At 48.5% G+C, this 12471-nt stretch overlaps 1 protein-coding gene across 2 annotated transcripts in view; it reads right to left on the bottom strand.

Annotated features, from left to right (window-relative positions):
* Window positions 1–12471, bottom strand: part of LOC128701516 (uncharacterized) — a 433895-nt gene that overhangs the window by 398301 nt on the left and 23123 nt on the right. The window contains exon 1 of one of the 2 annotated variants that reach the window (XM_053795225.2): window positions 221–580. The exons of the other annotated variant lie outside the window; for it this stretch is intronic. The gene's annotated coding sequence lies outside the window, so the exon portion shown is untranslated. Of the gene's footprint in view, window positions 1–220; window positions 581–12471 lie in introns of those variants that run through there. 2 annotated transcript variants of the gene reach the window in all.

Genomic DNA, 12471 nt, shown 5'->3' with positions numbered 1-12471 from the left:
GGGAAACCAAGCTAGCCTTGGTTTCCTCTATGTAAGGCGCATGCTGTGGGTGTTCCCACAGTGTAAACACTCGTACAGCACATGATAACCACAGGACAGGCGCACACTGTGGGTGTGCCCAAGTTTGCTTACAAACAATAGCTCCATTCCTAACATCTAACTCACCCACTTGCTTATCAAAACCTGTCAGGTAAAGAGAGTGACAATCGTGAGTACTTACCTTCTTCCTCTCGTGGCTTGACCGACACTTCTCAGGTCGCGGCACACTTCTTGTCATGCGCACACATGAAACTATTCTCTGATTTTTTCTTTACAATTTTACTCTTTTTTTTTCCAAGCACGTGTCACTACACGATTTGTAAACATGTGTTGTGGTGTAGATCAGGTGTGTAGCCTCCGGCACCTCACCCAGACTTAATCCTTCACTGACCTCCTTACACCCACAAGAGTCGGGTCGGAAGACACACGTCAACCAATGCGTATGATAGACACGGATTGTGGAATAGCAGGAGTGGAAGAAGAGTGACGGCAGTCTCTCCGAGCCTGCACAACAACACTGGCGTAGCACCAAGACACTCTCCCTCAGTGCCCTCCACTCCTCCCTCTCTCCCTCCACCAGGACCTTGTTCAGGCACGCGCAATGAGACTAGGGCGTGGTGCTCCCCAGGCGGTCACGCTAATGCTGTTTGTCTCCCTCGCGCTGCTGCCCACGTTACTGTGTTTGCTGCTGTTGCTTTTGCCGGAACTGACGTGGTGGTACTTTTGTCAGTGGTGGTTTTGACGTGGTGGTGCTGCTGCTCTTGGTGTGGAAAGTGGTCAGACTGTTGATGCTGATGGCGGTGCTCCTGCTGTTGGTATTAATGTGGTACTACTGCTGTTGCTACTGATGTACTACTACTGCTGGTGCCGGAGGTGGTGGTGCTGCTTCTCCCAGTGGTGGTTACTTATAGGTTACCTGTAGTCGCTTCCGGGTCATCGCTCCCGCGGCCCGATCCCAGACCAGTCCTCTCGGTTGCTGGCTTGATCGATCAGGTTGTTAATGTCAGCTGCTCACAGGCCAACGTATGCACCACAGCCCGGCTTATCAGGAACTGACTTGGGGAATTTGTCGAGTTCCGTCTTGAACACAACCGGGGATTTGTTGGTAATTCACCTTATGCATGAAGAGAGGGTGTTGAAGAGTCGTGGACCCTTTACACTTATTGAGTTCTCTCTAAGTATACTCATGCTTAAAGTAAGCAGACTCAAATAATCTCTCCCCTGCTTTTCACTAGAGGTATCCTGTACAATCTGTCAATCCTCTTGTGTTCATATGAAGTGATTTGTTGGGACCAATTCTTCCAGTATCTTCCAGATGTAGCTTATGTATCTTTCTCGCCTACGTTCCAAGGAGTACAGGTTAAGGGACTTAAGCGTTCCCGGTAATGTAGGTGCTAGAATGAGTTAATACGAGCTGTGAAGGTTATCTAGATTTTGTAGCTTAGTAATTTCGCCTGCATTGAAGGGGCCGTTATTACACAGCAATATTCCAGCCTAGAGAAAACGAATGACTTGAAGAGTGTCATCACTGCCATGGCATCTCTTGTTTTAAAGGTTCTAGCTATCCAACCTATCACATCCCTTTCAGTTGCAATAATGACATTGCTGTACTACTTGAACTTGAGATTTTATATTATTTATATTACCACTCACAGGTCTCTCACATGAGACTTGTGCTCTAAAGAGTGACTTGAGTTTGTCTTGTGCTCCGATTTGTTATTTCCTCAATCCTTCAATAACGTAGTAACTGAAATTTGTTCTCATTGAACATCACATTGTTACCGACGAAATCGTAATGACACGATTGCAAACAAACCATACCACGGGCGGAGATAGAATCTTATTGTGGCTAGCTGGCCCAGTGGCTAACGCGATGGTCTGGAGTATTGAGACTGCATATTGAGACTCTGATCGTGGGTTATGTCCCCGCCCGTGGTATGGTTTGATCACATTGTTGTCGGTAGCCCAATGGAAAACTTGGCTGATATTAATTTGGAGGCTCACTGTGTCTTTTACGATTGCCATTCTTATGCAGATTCTAGTACGGTCTGAAAAGAACGATACATTGGTGTGGTTCATATCCTTGTCTACGATACATTGGTGTGGTTCATATCCTTGTCTACGATACATTGGTGTGGTTCATATCCTTGTCTACGATACATTGGTGTGGTTCATATCCTTGTCTACGATACATTGGTGTGGTTCATATCCTTGTCTACGATACATTGGTGTGGTTCATATCCTTGTCTACGATACATTGGTGTGGTTCATATCCTTGTCTACGATACATTGGTGTGGTTCATATCCTTGTCTACGATACATTGGTGTGGTTCATATCCTTGTCTACGATACATTGGTGTGGTTCATATCCTTGTCTACGATACATTGGTGTGGTTCATATCCTTGTCTACGATACATTGGTGTGGTTCATATCCTTGTCTACGATACATTGGTGTGGTTCATATCCTTGTCTACGATACATTGGTGTGGTTCATATCCTTGTCTACGATACATTGGTGTGGTTCATATCCTTGTCTACGATACATTGGTGTGGTTCATATCCTTGTCTACGATACATTGGTGTGGTTCATATCCTTGTCTACGATACATTGGTGTGGTTCATATCCTTGTCTACGATACATTGGTGTGGTTCATATCCTTGTCTACGATACATTGGTGTGGTTCATATCCTTGTCTACGATACATTGGTGTGGTTCATATCCTTGTCTACGATACATTGGTGTGGTTCATATCCTTGTCTACGATACATTGGTGTGGTTCATATCCTTGTCTACGATACATTGGTGTGGTTCACATCCTTGTCTACGATACATTGGTGTGGTTCATATCCTTGTCTACGATACATTGGTGTGGTTCATATCCTTGTCTACGATACATTGGTGTGGTTCATATCCTTGTCTACGATACATTGGTGTGGTTCATATCCTTGTCTACGATACATTGGTGTGGTTCATATCCTTGTCTACGATACATTAGTGTGGTTCATATCCTTGTCTACGATACATTGGTGTGGTTCATATCCTTGTCTACGATACATTGGTGTGGTTCATATCCTTGTCTACGATACACTGGTGTGGTTCATATCCTTGTCTACGATACATTGGTGTGGTTCATATCCTTGTCTACGATACATTGGTGTGGTTCATATCCTTGTCTACGATACATTGGTGTGGTTCATATCCTTGTCTACGATACATTGGTGTGGTTCATATCCTTGTCTACGATACATTGGTGTGGTTCATATCCTTGTCTACGATACATTGGTGTGGTTCACATCCTTGTCTACGATACATTGGTGTGGTTCATATCCTTGTCTACGATACATTGGTGTGGTTCATATCCTTGTCTACGATACATTGGTGTGGTTCATATCCTTGTCTACGATACATTGGTGTGGTTCATATCCTTGTCTACGATACATTGGTGTGGTTCATATCCTTGTCTACGATACATTGGTGTGGTTCATATCCTTGTCTACGATACATTGGTGTGGTTCATATCCTTGTCTACGATACATTGGTGTGGTTCATATCCTTGTCTACGATACACTGGTGTGGTTCATATCCTTGTCTACGATACATTGGTGTGGTTCATATCCTTGTCTACGATACATTGGTGGTTCATATCCTTGTCTACGATACATTGGTGTGGTTCATATCCTTGTCTACGATACATTGGTGTGGTTCATATCCTTATCTACGATACATTGGTGTGGTTCATATCCTTGTCTACGATACATTGGTGTGGTTCATATCCTTGTCTACGATACATTGGTGTGGTTCATATCCTTGTCTACGATACATTGGTGTGGTTCATATCCTTGTCTACGATACATTGGTGTGGTTCATATCCTTGTCTACGATACATTGGTGTGGTTCATATCCTTGTCTACGATACATTGGTGTGGTTCATATCCTTGTCTACGTCAGATATGATAATGAAAAAGAGAAGTGGGATGAGTACTGTACACTAGGGAATAACTTTTCACTATAGCAGTCCTGACTTAATTCTGTTAGTTGACTACCCTTTGGGTTCTATTATCTAGATTTTAGAATATTCAGTATCTATCTGCCCACCTTTCCCGTCATTTTGTACGCATTTTGTGAGAAATTACCCCATGGTTGTTCCTGTCAAAGGCTTTTGCAAAGTCGGAGTACGCTATACCTACTCTTTGCTTGTCTTCCGGTATGTCCAGGACCATGTTGTAGTGGTCTAGCTATTGCGAGAGGCAGGTCAGACCTGTTCTGAACCCATGGGTTGTGCAATTGCTGGGATTCCATGTGGCTGGCAATCTTGATGCTTAAAACCCTTTCAAAAATGTTGATAATGTGGGACGTCAGAGCTCTCGGTTGAGACTCGTTAACTGCAATTACTTAACTGCCACATTTGTGGAGTAGCGCTGTATCAGAGATTTTGTATGTCTGGTACTGGTAGTGCTGCTGAAGTTACTGCCATTGGTGGTAGTGGTGATGCTGATGTAGTGGTGTTGCTGCCTGTGCTGTTGTTTTGTTGATGGTGGTGGTGCTGCTGGTATTGGTGTGGTGGTGGTGCTTCTGCCAATAGTACTGCTTGTGCGAGAGATGGTGGTGCTGCTTTGGTACTCACGTGGTACTGATGCTTCTCCCAGTATTGCTGCTGCTGTTGTTGTTATTGTTGCTGTTTTTGTTGTTGGCTTTGTAACTGTTGTTCATATTGCCACAACCAACCCTCCTACACCCACAACCAACCCCTCTACACCCACAACCAACCCCTCTACACCCACAACCAACCCCTCTACACCCACAACCAACCCTCCTACACCCGCAACCAACCCTCCTACACCCGCAACCAACCCTCCTACACCCACAACCAACCCTCCTACACCCGCAACCAACCCCGCTACACCCACAACCAACCCTCCTACACCCGCAACCAACCCCTCTACACCCCCCACCAACCCTCCTACACCCGCAACCAACCCCTCTCCACCCACAACCAACCCTCCTACACCCGCAACCAACCCTCCTACACCCGCAACCAACCCCTCTACACCCACAACCAACCCTCCTACACCCGCAACCAACCCTCCTACACCCGCAACCAACCCTCCTACACCCACAACCAACCCTCCTACACCCGCAACCAACCCCTCTACACCCACAACCAACCCTCCTACACCCGCAACCAACCCCTCTACACCCACAACCAACCCTCCTACACCCGCAACCAACCCCTCTACACCCACAACCAACCCCTCTACAACCGCAACCAACCCTCCTACACCCGCAACCAACCCCTCTACACCCACAACCAACCCTCCTACACCCGCAACCAACCCTCCTACACCCGCAACCAACCCCTCTACACCCACAACCAACCCTCCTACACCCGCAACCAACCCTCCTACACCCGCAACCAACCCTCCTACACCCGCAACCAACCCCTCTACACCCACAACCAACCCTCCTACACCCACAACCAACCCCTCTACACCCGCAACCAACCCTCCTACACCCGCAACCAACCCCTCTACACCCACAACCAACCCTCCTACACCCACAACCAACCCTCCTACACCCGCAACCAACCCCTCTACACCCACAACCAACCCTCCTACACCCACAACCAACCCTCCTACACCCACAACCAACCCTCCTACACCCGCAACCAACCCCTCTACACCCACAACCAACCCTCCTACACCCACAACCAACCCTCCTACACCCGCAACCAACCCCTCTACACCCACAACCAACCCTCCTACACCCACAACCAACCCTCCTACACCCGCAACCAACCCCTCTACACCCACAACCAACCCTCCTACACCCGCAACCAACCCCTCTACACCCACAACCAACCCTCCTACACCCGCAACCAACCCCTCTACACCCACAACCAACCCTCCTACACCCGCAACCAACCCCTCTACACCCACAACCAACCCTCCTACACCCGCAACCAACCCTCCTACACCCACAACCAACCCTCCTACACCCGCAACCAACCCCTCTACACCCACAACCAACCCTCCTACACCCGCAACCAACCCTCCTACACCCACAACCAACCCTCCTACACCCGCAACCAACCCCTCTACACCCACAACCAACCCTCCTACACCCGCAACCAACCCCTCTACACCCACAACCAACCCTCCTACACCCGCAACCAACCCTCCTACACCCACAACCAACCCTCCTACACCCGCAACCAACCCCTCTACACCCACAACCAACCCTCCTACACCCGCAACCAACCCCTCTACACCCACAACCAACCCTCCTACACCCGCAACCAACCCCTCTACACCCACAACCAACCCTCCTACACCCGCAACCAACCCCTCTACACCCACAACCAACCCTCCTACACCCGCAACCAACCCCTCTACACCCACAACCAACCCTCCTACACCCACAACCAACCCCTCTACACCCACAACCAACCCTCCTACACCCACAACCAACCCCTCTACACCCACAACCAACCCTCCTACACCCGCAACCAACCCCTCTACACCCACAACCAACCCTCCTACACCCACAACCAACCCCTCTACACCCACAACCAACCCCTCTACACCCACAACCAACCCCTCTACACCCACAACCAACCCTCCTACACCCACAACCAACCCCTCTACACCCACAACCAACCCTCCTACACCCGCAACCAACCCCTCTACACCCACAACCAACCCTCCTACACCCACAACCAACCCCTCTACACCCACAACCAACCCTCCTACACCCACAACCAACCCCTCTACACCCACAACCAACCCTCCTACACCCACAACCAACCCCTCTACACCCACAACCAACCCTCCTACACCCACAACCAACCCCTCTACACTCACAACCAACCCTCCTACACCCACAATCAACCATCCTACACCCACAACCAACCCTCCTACACCCACAACTAACCCTCCTACACCCACAATTAACCATCCTACACCCACAACCAACCCTCCTACACCCACAACCAACCCTCCTACACCCACAAATAACCCTCCTACACCCACAACCAACCCTCCTACACCCACAACCAACCCTCCTACACCCACAACCAACCCTCCTACACCCACAACCAACCCTTCTACACCCACAACCAACCCTCCTACACCGATAACCAACCCTTCTACACCCACAACCAACCCTCCTACACCCACAACCAACCCTCCTACACCCACAACCAACCCTTCTACACCCACAACCAACCCTCCTACACCCATAACCAACCCTTCTACACCCACAACCAACCCCTCTACACCCACAACCAACCCTCCTACATCCACAACCAACCCTCCTACACCCCCAACCAACCCTTCTACACCCACAACCAACCCTCCTGCACCAACAACCAACCCTCCTACACCCACAACCAACCCTTCTACACCCACAACCAACCCTCCTACACCCATAACCAACCCTTCTACACCCACAACCAACCCCTCTACACCCACAACCAACCCTCCTACATCCACAACCAACCCTCCTACACCCACAACCAACCCTTCTACACCCACAACCAACCCTCCTGCACCAACAACCAACCCCTCTACACCCACAACTAAATCTCCTACACCAACAACCAACCCCTTTACACCCACAACCAACCCTCCTACACCCACAGCCAACCCTCCTACACCCACAACCAACCCCTCTACACCCACAACCAAATCTCCCACACCAACAACCAACCCTCCTACACCCACAACCAACCCTCCTACGCCCACAACCAACCCCTCTACACCCACAACCAACCCTCCTGCACCAACAACCAACCCTCCTACACCAACAACCAACCCCTCTACACCCACAACCAACCCTCCTACACCCACAGCCAACCCTCCTACACCCACAACCAACCCCTCTACACCCACAACCAAATCTACACCAACAACCAACCCTCCTACACCAACAACCAACCCTCCTACACCAACAACCAACCCTCCTACACCAACAACCCTCCTACACCCACAACCAACCCTCCTACACCCACAACTAACCCTCCTACACCCACAATCAACCATCCTACACCCACAACCAACCCTCCTACACCCACAACCAACCCTCCGACGCCCACAACCAACCCTCCTACACTCACAAATAACCCTCCTACACCCACAACCAACCCTCCTACACCCACAACCAACCCTTCTACACCCACAACCAACCCTCCTACACCGATAACCAACCCTTCTACACCCACAACCAACCCTCCTACACCCACAACCAACCCTCCTACACCCACAACCAACCCTTCTACACCCACAACCAACCCTCCTACACCCATAACCAACCCTTCTACACCCACAACCAACCCCTCTACACCCACAACCAACCCTCCTAAACCCACAACCAACCCTCCTACACCCACAACCAACCCCTCTACACCCACAACCAACCCTCCTGCATCAAGAACCAACCCCTCTACACCAACAACCAACCCCTCTACACCCACAACCAAATCTCTTACACCAACAACCAACCCCTCTACACCCACAACCAACCCTCCTACATCCACAGCCAACCCTCCTACACCCACAACCAACCCCTCTACACCCAGAACCAAATCTCCTACACCCACAACCAACCCTCCTACACCTACAACCAACCCTCCTACACCAACAAACAACCCTCCTACACCCACAACCAACCCTCCTACACCTACAACCAACCATCCTACTCCAACAAACAACCCTCCTACACCCACAACCAACCACTCTACACCCACAACCAACCACTCTACACCCACAACCAAATCTCCTACACCAACAACCAACCCTCCTACACCAACAACCAACCCTCCTACACCAACAAACAACCCTCCTACCCCTCCAACCAACCCTCCTACACCCACAACCAACCCCTCTACACCCACAACCAAATCTCCTACACCAACAACCAACCCTCCTACACCAACAACCAACCCTCCCACACCTACAAACAACCCTCCTACACCCACGACCAACCCTCCTACACCTACAACCAAAAACTCCCCAACACCCCTCCCGCTACCCCAACACCCTAGGCAAAGCAACTTCCCCGCCCAATAGAAATCTCCGATACATACATCCTCACTAACACCTCCCCTCCCCCCTCCTACAAGACAATAATAAAGAATAATATTGCTGTCGCTTTACGGGGGATGACTGCGGTGGAGAGTAAGGTGTTATCTTGAGGGCTGTGTTGTGGTGGATAACACTAAGTGGAGATGGTGTAAAGTGATAACATCTAGGCTCAGGGTCATCCCCAAACTGGTGTCACACGTGTCCCCACAAGGTGACGGTTTGAACCTTGGCTGGATTCTGGCAATTACGAGGGAGAGAGACTGCCATCTCTACAATAATACTACACAAACTGTATACATATAGGAGATTAAATAGGATACTCAAACGTATGACAACGTTTCAGTCCGACTCGTACCATTAACTAGGGACCGAAACATCGTCCTAAGTTTCAGTCACCAACAAGCGGGTTATTTGTGTACTGTTCCAGCCACGGAAGTGTTTTAACATTCACTATACTAACTGCCTAACAATACTATACTAACTGCCTAACAATACTATACTAACTGCCTAACAATACTATACTAACTGCCTAACAATACTATACTAACTGCCTAACAATACTATACTAACTGCCTAACAATACTATACTAACTGCCTAACAATACTATACTAACTGCCTAACAATACTATACTAACTACCTAACAATACTATACTAACTGCCTAACAATACTATACTAACTGCCTAACAATACTATACTAACTGCCTAACAATACTATACTAACTGCCTAACAAAACCTGGCATATCCACCAGGGTTGGGAAAAAAAATATTTTTGTCATTAAAACACTGCTTTTTTTTTCTTAAACAAAATCCTCGTTTTGCAGCTAATATGTTAATTTTTTTTATTTTTTAAAGGAATTTTAAGTTTTTTTAATAATTTATCAATACGCTATTAATAAAAAAATAGATTCAGGATGATTTAGCAATTATTTCTACTCTTTTTTCAATCGCAATAAGAGTAGCAGAAGAATACTCAACTTTTTGACCTTAATAATCACTAGTAACAGTAAATGACTGACGAGTTTAGTTATCAAATCAATTTAAAATAACTTAACTCATCCGTCATTTGCTGTCCCTGGTGGAGTGTCAGAAGACAAGGTTGATGACAGTGTTCCTGGTGGTGTGTCAGAAGACAAGGTTGATGACAGTGTTTCTGGTGGTGTGTGTCAGAAGACAAGGTTGATGACAGTGTTCCTGGTGGTGTGTCAGAAGACAAGGTTGATGACAGTGTCCCTGGTGGTGTGTGTCAGAAGACAAGGTTGATGACAGTGTTTCTGGTGGTGTGTGTCAGAAGACAAGGTTGATGACAGTGTTTCTGGTGGTGTGTGTCAGAAGACAAGGTTGATGACAGTGTTTCTGGTGGTGTGTGTCAGAAGACAAGGTTGATGACAGTGTTTCTGGTGGTGTGTGGCAGAAGACAAGGTTGATGACAGTGTCCCTGGTGGTGTGCCAGAAGACAAGGTTGATGACAATGTTTCTGGTGGTGTGTGTCAGAAGACAAGGTTGATGACAGTGTTCCTGGTGGAGTGTCAGAAGACAAGGTTGATGACAGTGTTTCTGGTGGTGTGTGTCAGAAGACGAGGTTGATGACAGTGTTTCTGGTGGAGTGTCAGAAGACAAGGTTGATGACAGTGTTTCTGGTGGTGTGTGCCAGAAGACAAGGTTGATGACAGTGTTTCTGGTGGTGTGTGGCAGAAGACAAGGTTGATGACAGTGTTCCTGGTGGTGTGTGGCAGAAGACAAGGTTGATGACAGTGTCCCTGGTGGTGTGTCAGAAGACAAGGTTGATGACAATGTTTCTGGTGGTGTGTGTCAGAAGACAAGGTTGATGACAGTGTTCCTGGTGGAGTGTCAGAAGACAAGGTTGATGACAGTGTTCCTGGTGGTGTCAGAAGACAAGGTTGATGACAGTGTTTCTGGTGGTGTGTGGCAGAAGACAAGGTTGATGACAGTGTTCCTGGTGGAGTGTCAGAAGATAAGGTTGATGACAGTGTTTCTGGTGGAGTGTCAGAAGACAAGGTTGATGACAGTGTTTCTGGCAGTGTGTGTCAGAAGACAAGGTTGATGACAGTGTTTCTGGTGGAGTGTCAGAAGACAAGGTTGATGACAGTGTTTCTGGTGGTGTGTGTCAGAAGACAAGGTTAATGACAGTGTTTCTGGTGGAGTGTCAGAAGACAAGGTTGATGACAGTGTTCCTGGTGGTGTGTGCCAGAAGACAAGGTTGATGACAGTGTTTCTGGTGGTGTGTGGCAGAAGACAAGGTTGAGGACAGTGTTTCTGGTGGTGTGTGGCAGAAGACAAGGTTGATGACAGTGTTCCTGGTGGTGTGTGTCAGAAGACAAGGTTGATGACAGTGTTTCTGGTGGTGTGTGGCAGAAGACAAGGTTGATGACAGTGTTCCTGGTGGAATGTCAGAAGACAAGGTTGATGACAGTGTTTCTGGTGGTGTGTGACAGAAGACAAGGTTGATGACAGTGTTCCTGGTGGTGTGTGTCAGAAGACAAGGTTGATGACAGTGTTCCTGGTGGAGTGTCAGAAGACAAGGTTGATGACAGTGTTCCTGGTGGTGTATGGCAGAAGACAAGGTTGATGACAGTGTTCCTGGTGGTGTGTGGCAGAAGACAAGGTTGATGACAGTGTTCCTGGTGGTGTGTGTCAGAAGACAAGGTTGATGACAGTGTTCCTGGTGGTGTGTGTCAGAAGACAAGGTTGATGACAGTGTTTCTGGTGGAGTGTCAGAATACAAGGTTGATGACAGTGTTCCTAGTGGTGTGTGGCAGAAGACAAGGTTGATGACAGTGTTCCTGGTGGTGTGTGGCAGAAGACAAGGTTGATGACAGTGTTCCTGGTGGTGTGTGGCAGAAGACAAGGTTGATGACAGTGTTCCTGGTGGTGTGTGTCAGAAGACAAGGTTGATGACAGTGTTCCTGGTGGTGTGTGTCAGAAGACAAGGTTGATGACAGTGTTTCTGGTGGAGTGTCAGAAGACAAGGTTGATGACAGTGTTCCTGGTGGTGTGTGGCAGAAGACAAGGTTGATGACAGTGTTCCTGGTGGTGTGTGGCAGAAGACAAGGTTGATGACAGTGTCCCTGGTGGTATGTGGCAGAAGACAAGGTTGATGACAGTGTCCCTGGTGGTGTGTGGCAGAAGACAAGGTTGATGACTGTCCCTGGTGGTGTGTGGCAGAAGACAAGGTTGATGACAGTGTCCCTGGTGGTGTGTGACAGAAGACAAGGTTGATGACAGTGTCCCTGGTGGTTTGTGGCAGAAGACAAGGTTGATGACAGTGTTCCTGGTGGTGTGTGGCAGAAGACAAGGTTGATGACAGTGTTCCTGGTGGTGTGTGACA

This window comes from Cherax quadricarinatus, chromosome 78, assembly GCF_038502225.1.
Source record: "Cherax quadricarinatus isolate ZL_2023a chromosome 78, ASM3850222v1, whole genome shotgun sequence".
NCBI lineage: Eukaryota > Metazoa > Arthropoda > Malacostraca > Decapoda > Parastacidae > Cherax > Cherax quadricarinatus.
This window is presented reverse-complemented; position numbering and strand designations above follow the sequence as displayed.